Below are 11,298 nucleotides of genomic sequence, written 5' to 3'. Positions count from 1 at the left end.
TTGTAACTAATGGTTGGACATATTGGACTTACAACTTGCCTTATGTGAACTTAATTTGACCTTGCCAAAATATTATAGTTATTTAACAATACAACATACAACAATTCTGACAAAGAAACAATTCTGACAAAGTGGGGGGTGTAGAGAATCCTTCTACATTTTCAGTTGATCATGTTATGAAAGACAATTAGACATTCACATTTTTTATATAGCCTACGAAATGATTGTAGTCGACTCGACACATTTTAGCGTCAGTATTAAATGTATCCATTCAGCACTCAGCAGTGCCTGTTTACGGTTGGTTTGACATTCACCATAAATTACAAGACAGCTCAAGTTGCTTCGTGAACTTGAACGTGTCGTCCGTCGCGAGCCCCCCGCACATGGCCACTCTCCCATAGCCTTACAGCTTGTCGCTCCAGATCAGCGGTCGGGACCGAATGTGAGGCACTCTCGCGCTTCTGCCAGCGGCGGGCCAGTGCGGACTCGGAGCGAGGGGGACAGGGACAGGGAAAGGGAGCAGCGGGATTCAAGGCAGTTTGCAGCAGTCACTTCCAGCAGGATGGACGCTGAGATATGCAGTGGCTCCGTGTATTAACCTTCAGCTACGGGAGTTTGTCCTTCTTTAGAGAAGAGAAACGGCGGCTCAGATCCGCGTGAACTTCACCAGCCTTTGGAGGCATTGAAAATAGCAGGACGCTGTTTCTTCAGAAGCTTCTTTATGGACGGTATTGCTCAAGCGCTCTTCACATAACGTTAGTCAACGGTGAGTGACTTAAATCTGCTTTAAAAAGTTTGAGCTCACAGCGTTACATATGCTTTGTCTATTTTGTAAGTTTTGTTTTAACATGCATTGCTTATAACTAACCATACTATATTTGTATCTCACTGTAGGCTAGTACTTTTAGTTACTACTGACGACCGTGTTTTTTTTTTTTACTTAACAATTCACTAGACATTAGTACTTAGCCTATTCATTAGTAGGCTAGGCTAACGTTTCTGTAAAAAAATGGCATTGAAATTCTATGGGTAATGTTGTTTAGATATCACCTATTAATTTAAACTACTATTTTTGTTGCTTGTTCTTATTGCAGATTTAAAAACATACTAGCCTATACCTATTTATGAGATACCCAGTTTTTAATAATATTTTAATAGTAACAACTGATGCTATGGCATCTCACTAAAAATTAAGTAAGATTAAACGTTAAACTTCATTATTGACCTTTTCAGTTTTCTGCAAAGTGCAGCATTTGTAGATTTGCCCTCTTACTGATTTCTAAAATGTAAAGTTCATCACAGTTGATCTTCATTTGTGCTTATGCATGTTGTTTTTGCTGTTTGTTTGGCTGTGAGAGTGAAGTGACTGAATGCTTTATAAAGGTCATAATTATGTTAAATTCAGACGGACACCAATTTATCCCTGCAAAAGTAATTATGGCATCCTAGTGTGTTTTTTAATTACAGCATATGGAGCGTCCCTCCTGGAGACACATTGTCTGAATAGTCTGAATAGCTCTGAGTTTTGTATTTAACACAATCCCTAGTTAGGTTCAGATCTCACCTTTGACAAGTGTACTGTATGATAATTCTACCTTGTTAATTATATGAGAATGAATTCAGTGTGTGTTTTTCACATAACAGTTTGCTTTCAAAGGTTTTGCCAGTGTTAAGGATCTTTTGTAATATTTTCCAATTATTCTCAATTTGATTTTTTGGATTTTCAGTGATATTCTAGAAAGTGTTGTGACATTCACCCACTTACTATTACTTCAGTATGTTAGTTAGTAGCAGCTTCTCACAGCCAGCTGTTGTTGTTTAAAACAGCCTTTGTTTTATGTGCTGCGCTGTATGACAAGAGTTATGGTACATGTTGTGTTAATTGTAAAGCAATGTTTTTATTCTTAGTCAAATTGTAAATCAGTAAAACATTCTATTTTGCAAATCATTGGAACAACTTAAAACTGAAGACAAAGACATAAAATACCCAATAATTTTTATGTAACGATCCAAAACACTGAAGTGCCTAAACACACTACAAGAACATCAGTCATATTTTTCCTCCAGTTCTTTAAAAGAATCAGTCTTATCTCTGACCAACTTACCTGTCGTGCTCAACACACTCAGCAAACGAGTTCTGTTTCTTCTCAACATATAATACAGACATTCTCTGAGATTGTATTAACTGAAAACACAAAGTCCCTTAATGTAAGACTCTAGGAACCTACCTGTGCCACCACCACCCATCTTTAGAAGATCAAATATTAGACTAGATAAGATTCTGCTGTAATAAAGACATTCTTCACACTGTCAACAAAGCCTCTCTCTGGACTTTCAGTCTTATTGTGAAACATATTTAGCAGTCTATCTTTATTTTCTTTAACCTAAAGTCTATGTGAAACAGGATATTGTGATTTGGAGGGTCTTAACTGCTCCACTGCAATGCCTACATACTGAAACTCTGAATCCTGGCACTTCACATGGTCCGTACCATACCCAGCTGCTTTCTGGCATCCCACTGGAAATATTTAGGATAGAAGTGGGTGGGTGAATAAGTTATATTTCATAACCATTTCACCCACCCAGTTCCATCCTAAATATTTCTCATAAATGTGACAAACTATCCTGGCAGCTGTATTTAATTTTAGGCCTTGAAGTTAGCTACAGGAGTCAATTTAAAAGTTATTTTTGAATAATATAAACCCTTTCCACAGAGAAAGATGAAATGTAAAGTATAAATTGTCAGTATTTGAAATTTTCAAAATCTCTCTGCCAAAATAGTTTTCTTCCCAAGAGAAAACAGTTTTGCATGCTGTACATTTCTGTAGTTGTATTGCACGAAGTTTTATAATTTCACAAGTGCAGGCAGTTTAATATCAACAGACTGCTTTTATGAGTCAAGCGGAGTGGAATCACTCACAGGAGCTGTCAGAGTGTTTATAGTGTGAAGAGAGGCAAGTCAGTGTGCTGGAAGGCTTACAGCATGAATGCCCAGCTGTTGCTGACAGTGTGTGGGAATCACTGATCACAAGATCAAATGATATTACATGTAGATCATAGAACTTTGAACCAACTGCATTGACAGCCTCACTGAATCAGTTTTCATTTTAACTCCCAGTATGGTGTTTAATTTGACAAATATAGAGATATAAAATGAACAAAGCACCTGTTTTAATGAATTTGGCATCATACCGTATCAATGGAGATAGAGTTTGTAATTTCATAGGACGTTGGATGGCTTTTGGCAGGCATCGCTCTAGTCTATAACCTTGCCTGCCGTGTTTGTCTTGATTGGAAGTGCACATCGATTCTCCAACATGCTAGCACCACCAAATTTATGAGGTTATCTCTGATATGTTCAATGTGGGAAAAATTCAGTGCTGGCTCAGAGAATACCATAAATCTTTGATTTAGTTGCTCTTACATAGCCATTTATTAAATTCACCAAGACTTTGCTGTCTGTTTTAAATGAAGAATTGTATTTTTACGTGATTGGAGTCCTGAGAGTAGATCAAGTGTTCTTAAGGCTGCCCGCTTGCAGGCTCATTTGCTGAGATATGCATAAGTGTATGTGTCTATTTATGGGTCTCTGTGTGTGTGTGTGTATGGATTATGGAAGCAGTTGATCTGTATCATGCTGGGGGTGGAGCCATCCATTAATATTCCTGAGAGTAAATCAATGCATGCAGCTCTGATTTCTTAGTGTTCTATTTCTACTAATATGTCACATGGATAAAGTTTCTATACAAATAGAAACGGTATTATCTGCGTTGCTCTGGTCAATAGGCCTCTCTGTGGCTGTTGATTGGATTCCTCATTTTCAATCTATCACAGAGCACTGACATATTTTAATTTAGGCAGAAACACTGTTCATATACAGATTCATTTACACAGAATAAATTAATCAAACGCAGTGATTGAATGGGTTGTGATAATGAGAGCTGTGAGGAGCCATTATTCTGCTAAATCCACAGTCAAGATGTCAGTGTAGTGCTGGCCGCTGTGATGTTGAGGACAAGCAAAGTACCCAAGCTTCACTACTACTGACCTCAAAGAGTGAAGTTAGCACAATGATAGTGACAGTCTGTTAGCTCTTCCCACGAAGATGCCCTTTCATTACCCGTGAAGGTCTGTGGAGCAGCAAGACGTGATTCCCAGTGATGTGTCAAGTATGATGTAGTGTACTTTGCCCATTTGTATGATGACAGAATTAGGGATGCACTGCAATTTTATGTACAGAAATATCTTGAAGAGGTTGACACCTGAAGCCTCGCACATTCAAGTTACAAATGGCCTTATAAACAAATAAAATAAAGAATCCCATGTTATAAAGAATAATATTTTTGCCACCGATATATGGTGCACCAAGGCATCAGCATCTTGTGCTTAGCCTGCTTTCCATTAGTCAGGAATCTGCCCCGTCAAAGGGCTCTGCAAATCTGTACACCCCCACACTGAGAAAGAAATATTATGAAAACACTGTCCTTTTTGTACATCCCCTGATTTATGATCTTTGGCCTGCCAGAGATGTAAAGCATGCAGCACTTTCTCTCCATCTAAGTCTCCAAGCTGATGCGACGCAGGGGTCCTCAGCTCACGACTGTTTTCACTGCACAGTGCGTCCCACGGTGATGTGAGTTATTATAGGAGACAAGCCGCTCTGACTCTCACCTCTTTCTGCTGTGCTGCTGGCTTGTCCAGTGCAACTCCCACTGACTACAAGCAAGCAAACTGTGTGACATGCCAGAGTTTCCTGCTTTACAACTGTTAACCTTGCCTGCATTTTAACCTCTGATCTGTAATTAGGTGTGTAAACATTAGTTCAAGAGCGGAATAGGGTAGAGGAATGCCAAGTTTGCAATTTGATTTAGCAAGGAAGAAAGGCTGAGATTTGTGTTTGGAGGCAAAGAAGCTGTTTAACCAGTATGTCCTCACCATTTATACAGACTGACCCTCTAATCCTCTTGCGTGTGTGTGTTTGTGTGTGTGGTCAACACCTACCTCTCAAAAGACCAATCCAACAGGGAGGGGAGGAGGCTAAATGAACGTAATAATGGTACACATTTTAGTTCGCATTCAACAATAATAATATTTGTTGCCATTTTTTTTCAGTATATCCCTATGATGAACATGTTTTTAATTCCTACACTGAAATTTATTGTCATATTTTTGAGTAAAATTAAGTAAAATTGACCAATCCTGAGATCTTAAATTGTAATTTCGATGATTTTTAACCTGCTTTGTATTGAATGTTGGTAGTATTTGAAAAATTAACAATGTTTACTCGTTCTCCGTGTTATCTGGACCGAGAAATTTGTGTTTACTTGTCAGCAAAAGTCCACCGGATAATGCAAAACACCTTTTGACAGCTTCAGGGCTTGCGTGAAAACTACAGATTATACTTCTAAATGTTTGTATCCCTGCCCACAGAGAGTCAAATCGACAGACTATCACAGACTTTTAACAGAACACTTATTCTAAGAGTATGTTTATCAATGAAAATTGTATCGTACTTTGTCTAGTACGATGAAGATGAAGAAATCAGATATTGATGTCCTCTTTGAAGGTTCTTACCAGCTATGTAAGATAATCCTGAAATCAATCTTTTGTGGAATTTGTCACTTGTGTTATTGATCCATGCATCCGAACCTCAGGTTAATAAATTGCAGATAGTTTGGAATAATGCGTCTCTGTCTTTGACACAGCATGCTACATAAACCAGAGGGCTTATGCTCAGTCCAGTCATGCTGAACCATGACGGCAGTCTCAGGCATCTCCAAAGAGCCGTGTAGGCTTAGATTGCCCCGTTTTGTGAGGGGATTATGTCCACACAGCATAGCAATGCAACTTCAACAGCCCTCATTTTGTGTCCTTAACCACCCCCATCTCACATGGTGGACAGACAGACTTATTAGCGTCTGCGATATAGAGACACTTAATCTGCAAAAGCCCTGAGTGACTGTAGCAATGTTGTTGACCTCTCTCAATGGCCGTTTTCCTCGCTGCTGATCCCATGTTGAGAGGCATCTGTGAATTACGTGAAGGTAATGAAATGAGGTCAGAGTGTCAGGAGATGGTCCAGCAGACACTATACTGTCTCAGTGCTGTCCATTATGACCAGACCACTTCATCCAGACAGGACATGTTGAGCCAGAAGCATCCATAACAGGCAAGTATTCAGCTTGGAATGTGTTGACCGATGGAGCAAGCATTTGGAAGGATGGCAATGTTTAAGAGTAACGAGCAGATCTGAATGTTGAGGTCCCATTAAATTAAGCAAACATTTTTCTGACATTCCATTGGGTTGCACTGATGCATTGTGTAAAAAGACTTGTCTGGGAAGTCCTATATTGGCACACAATTAAAGTTTGAAATCTTGATTTGCTCGCTCTTCAGTTTGTGAATTTATATGAGATTCTAAGCGACAAATAATTTTTAAATTTAATTTTAATTTACATTTGCCTTTATCATTCTCTGTAATTGCCATCACTTTATAAATTCATATATGCATGCTATATATCCACCGTTTCTCTACTAATAACTAAACTAATTTGCAGTGATTTATTAGCCAGGCTGATTAATATACCAATATTTGCCCATTTATAATGGCATTGGTCATGGCCACTTTATTTTAACAGAAGCATTAGCCCTTTTTCAGGGTATAATTAACCATTTTTATTTTTAACATTTTACTAAATATTGTGTTAAAGAGTTTTTAATAATTAAAATAAAATTAAAATATGTTCTTGAACTATTTGTCTATGTATCATTTACCATTATTAAATGTATACTGCAAGCAATTTACCACGCCACAAGCTTAAACCAATACACACGCACGCACACACACACACACACACACACACACACACACACACACACACACACACACACACACACACAAATCGTCTTCTCTTCTCCTTTGCTTCAACTCATTTCCTAATCTAGCTTTCTAATAAACTTAGCAATGTATACTACATATATTATTGGCTCTTTGATGAATTGCTTATGTTTCTATATTGTAAGTCACTTTAGATAAGGGTCGGCTAAATGCAAAAATGAAATTTCGGTCAGAATTTACTCACCTTCATATCAATATTAATGTCTCAGTAGTTTTTTATATTGAAAGTCAGTGAGGTCCAATGATGTTTCTCCAAAAGGTGTAAGCACTGTGATTGCTCTTTAGATATCGGTATTGGACAATTCACTTTTACACAGTGACTTTTAGTTCAGAGTGACATTCTTGCCAGCACACAATATTAGTCAGTCTGTAAAAGAGCATAGGCCTATTATACCCAGTAATGTTTTTGTTCTTACCTTTGCAATAGAATACTGCAATAATGAGTCCCAAAACCCAGAAACGAGTTAGAATTTTGGAATTGTTGTGTAAATTGTAAAGAACATCTTGATGAACAAAACATGCAAGAATTATAAACTCGGTCACAGAGCTTATTATCTGCAATTATCCAAAAGCCAATGTAAAACGTTTTTGTCGAAGGAACTAGGGTGATGATAATTTCCGGATTGGCCTACAAAATGATGTCATCCCTGTGGCACTCTATACACAACTCTCCATACTTCTCTGAAGCTTTAGTCTTAAAAAGCAGCAAATTCAGGACCTTGTGGTTCATAGGATCCATTTCCCAAAGGTAAAGTTCCTCATAGCCCATAAAATCAAATGAACTTTTACAGCATCGCCATATAAAGAATTGATCTCTCTGTGTGTGTGTGTGTGTGTGTGTGCACATGTGGGAAATTTTGCACTTAGTGTAATTGTGGGAAGTTGAGTTACTGTGAGCTCCATGTGGATAGAGTTTAGTGAATGACTCTGCCAGATCGCCTGTGGTGCTGTTCCCTCTTTAGCCCCCCTCCATCAGCTGATTTTCATCCACCCTCTCTCTCTCTGATTTTCATCCACCCTCTCTCTCTCTCTCTCTCTCTGATTTTCATCCACCCTCTCTCTCTCTCTCTCTCTCTCTCTGATTTTCATCCACCCTTTCTCTCTCTCTCTCTCTCTCTCTCTCTCTCTCTCTCGTTTTCCCATTCCAAAATGAAAAGAAAGTAGGGGTGTTCCATAAATTGTCTCTGTGAATGTTGCCGCTATTCACATTTTACCATAAGTGCAGACAGTTGGAAAAAGAAGATAAATAGTTGTTTTTCCTCTCTCTGTGGTGTGGCGTCCACCCTCTGGCTGTGTCCTCATACCCCTTCATTGGAGCCAGGAGATGAGGAATGGTCTGTTTGGCTGCTGATGTTTTCGCAGCTCCGCCTGTAAGCTCTGGGGTTCAGTTCAAGCCCCATAGTAATTTTATTACCCCTCTCCTCAACAACGCAAACACTAAACCTCTCCTCCCACTCCATAACTCTGATTTATGTCACTACAACCACCTTGTCCAAAAAACTTCCCTGACATTTCCAGGAGACTTTGTGAATCACAGCATTCATGGCTGAGATGAGCTGTCATATAAAGCTGTGATGGGGGCAGACAGATTTCCACTCAATACTCTTGCTTTAAATGCATGGTAAGGTTGATTATATATATTTTTTTCCTCATGCTGTTTTGGCGCTCTGTCTTTTTAACTTAATTTTAGGGACAGGTCTGATGCTGCTGCTCTGTTAATGGAGGAATCAGTAATGTGTGTGTGTGTGTGTGTGTGTGTGTGTTTTAGAGCCGAACAGTCTCACATTTAGTACTCTAATCCACATGGAAACATATATAGTAGTAGTAATATATAATTCATCGACCAATAATGATAAATAGTGGGGTTAAAAGTCTCTTATGCGCACTGAAGCTACATTTATTTGATCAAAATACAGTAAAAAAACATAATATTGTGAAATATTATTACAACGTAAAATAACTTTTTTTAATGTCATATCACATTAAATTGTTTTAAAATGTAATTTATCATACATTTTAAAATGTAATTTATTCTTGTGATGGCAAGATGGAATTTTCAGCATCATCACTCCAGTCTTCAGTGTCACATGATCCTTCAGAAATATGCTGATTTGCTGCTAAAGAAACATTAAAGGGGTCATGAACTGGATTGTTTTATTATTTTATAATGTTGCCTGGGGTGCCCTTATAATGTTAGTATGATTTTTACATCAAAAATTGTCATAATTTATAAATAAAAGCCATTTTTCCAAGCCTGATTTCTGCCTCAGATTTGAACGCTCTGTTTTAAGGGGCGTGTCTGCTGTGAGACTGCAGTGCAAACGCCCACTGCTGTGATTGGCTGACATGCTTGCATGAAATAGCTAGTATTACAGGAACTCTCTCGAAAACTTTTATTACGTTTTTACTATTACAGCTATCGAGATTAACAAATCGTGAAAAGTATAGTTTAAAACATTATATTTAAATCTATTCCATTCCATCACATGAAAGGTTGCAGCATGACGAGCACTGACTGAGCAGATGACAGACAGTCTGTTGATCGCGTGAATAAAGATCTTATCATTGCAACGCAATTTTTGCACTCTCACAAATAGGGCTGTTGGAACGAATTCCGAAATTCGAATATAATTCGAATATTAAAAAAATCAATACTATTCGATTGCTGAAGTTCCTATTCGAATATTGCTTTTTTATGTTTTTTTTTTTTTTTTTATGCAATCTTGCCTTTCTCGCCGCCTTGGCACACACATGTGAAAATTAAATGCTTTTGTTTCGTCTTATAAACAATAAAGTTTTTGAATCGTAACACAATTGTGCACGTTATCCACGCTGTATCATCATAACAACTGTCAAAAGTCGCGGAGAGGAATGTCTCCACGGTAACGGAGATCAACAATTTGATTCTCAGTCCACATTACAACGTGAAAACGGCGTCTTCAAATATATCCACTTTGGAGTGCGTTTTCATTAATAAAAACGCCGTGACATTGTGGACGGAAGGCCAAAACGGAGAGGAAAATATCCGTTATTTTTTTTATGACAACTTACAACCTGACAAGCTAGGCGATCTGTCCGAGGAACCGCCGCTAAAACAGGCAAGAATTACTTTTATTTCTGCCTCTCTCTCTCTCTCCTCATCACGGGGCTCAACTGCTACCAGCTGTCCGCCAAAAGGCAATAACAGACAAACTGACGGTTTATCTGTGAAGATATGAGACCGATCAACATCACGCATTGGCGATCCATAAGACTTTGTAATGTCGTAAATATTAATAATAGGATGAATTTGAGCATTTAATATTCGAATATTATTCGAATATTAAATAAAATAAGGAATGGAATTCGAATAGTATTATAGAGGAAGATTGACAGCCCTACTCACAAATGCTTACACCAAATCACAATGCAAACACGATGTGAGTACACAGTATGAGCTTCGTTGTGTAGTGTAACAGTGTCATTATTTCATCACGAGTTTGGTAAGTGTCCAGATAAGCTCTCGCGGCTCACGCTGTGCTGTTTGATTGACAGCTTGGGCGAATGGAAAGGGATCGTTCTTTGATCGCTTTCTGTATATAATTTAATAACAGTTTAAAAAAAGATTATTTTTATAATACTACGAGAAATGATGTGAAGTTGATCGTTTAGTCACTGATGCATAAACAATATTGAACGATTTTAAGAGAAATATCTGAACTTGAATAATTACACCGAAATCACTGATCGCAGATCAGGCATTAGAATACACATGGTTACTTACATGTTGCTGGCAGATCCGTGTCGGGAAATTGTGATTGACTGATTTAATAAAGTTTAACCATGCTGGAATCCGAAGGAAGCTTATGCAGACTGTCTTCTTCCACAAACAGGCGCTGCACAATATTTAGTAAACAGCATGTTTATTGCTTGGAAGTAGCTCGATCCGGTTTAGCAATTATCATGTCGTCCTATGTTATTTAGCATGTTTGGGCGAATCGGTGGGCGGGGCTAAACAGGCCGTGTTGAAGTAGGCGTTGGTCTTCTTTTGTGGAGGCGGTGTTTTATCCTCTTTGACGTCATAGTTCCCCACTTTGAAAAACGAGTCGTTTGCTGAGCCTGATGTCTATAAAAGCTTTTATTGGACTAACAAGGTAGTTTTCAGTTCTGAAACTTACAGGATATTATTATAGTATGATGATCTCTTATATGTCAAAAGCTCAAGGAAACTTTGATTTCTCAGTTCATCACCCCTTTAATGTTGGAAACTGTTGTGCTGCTTAATCTTTTGTGGAAACTGTAATACACTTTTTTTTCAAGATTCTTTGAATAGAACGTTCAAAACAACAGCATCAATTTATTGCATCCGTGCTACTTTACTTTCTTTTTTTCTTTCTTTCTACTGACCCCAAATATTTTAA

The 11,298-nt window shown here is 38.1% G+C and overlaps 1 protein-coding gene across 2 annotated transcripts in view; it reads left to right on the top strand.

The window, feature by feature from the left end:
* Positions 1 to 346: 346 nt before the first annotated feature.
* lzts2a (leucine zipper, putative tumor suppressor 2a) overlaps positions 347 to 11,298 on the top strand; it is a 59,647-nt gene continuing 48,695 nt past the window's right edge. Inside the window, exon 1 of one of the 2 annotated variants that reach the window (XM_084391847.1) lies at positions 347 to 766. The gene's annotated coding sequence lies outside the window, so the exon portion shown is untranslated. The remainder of the gene's footprint in view (positions 767 to 11,298) is intronic. The other variant, XM_084391849.1, reaches the window with a different exon arrangement.

The sequence above is a fragment of the Rutilus rutilus genome, assembly GCF_951802725.1.
Source record: "Rutilus rutilus genome assembly, chromosome: 20".
In the NCBI taxonomy this organism is placed as follows: domain Eukaryota; kingdom Metazoa; phylum Chordata; class Actinopteri; order Cypriniformes; family Leuciscidae; genus Rutilus; species Rutilus rutilus.
This window is presented reverse-complemented; position numbering and strand designations above follow the sequence as displayed.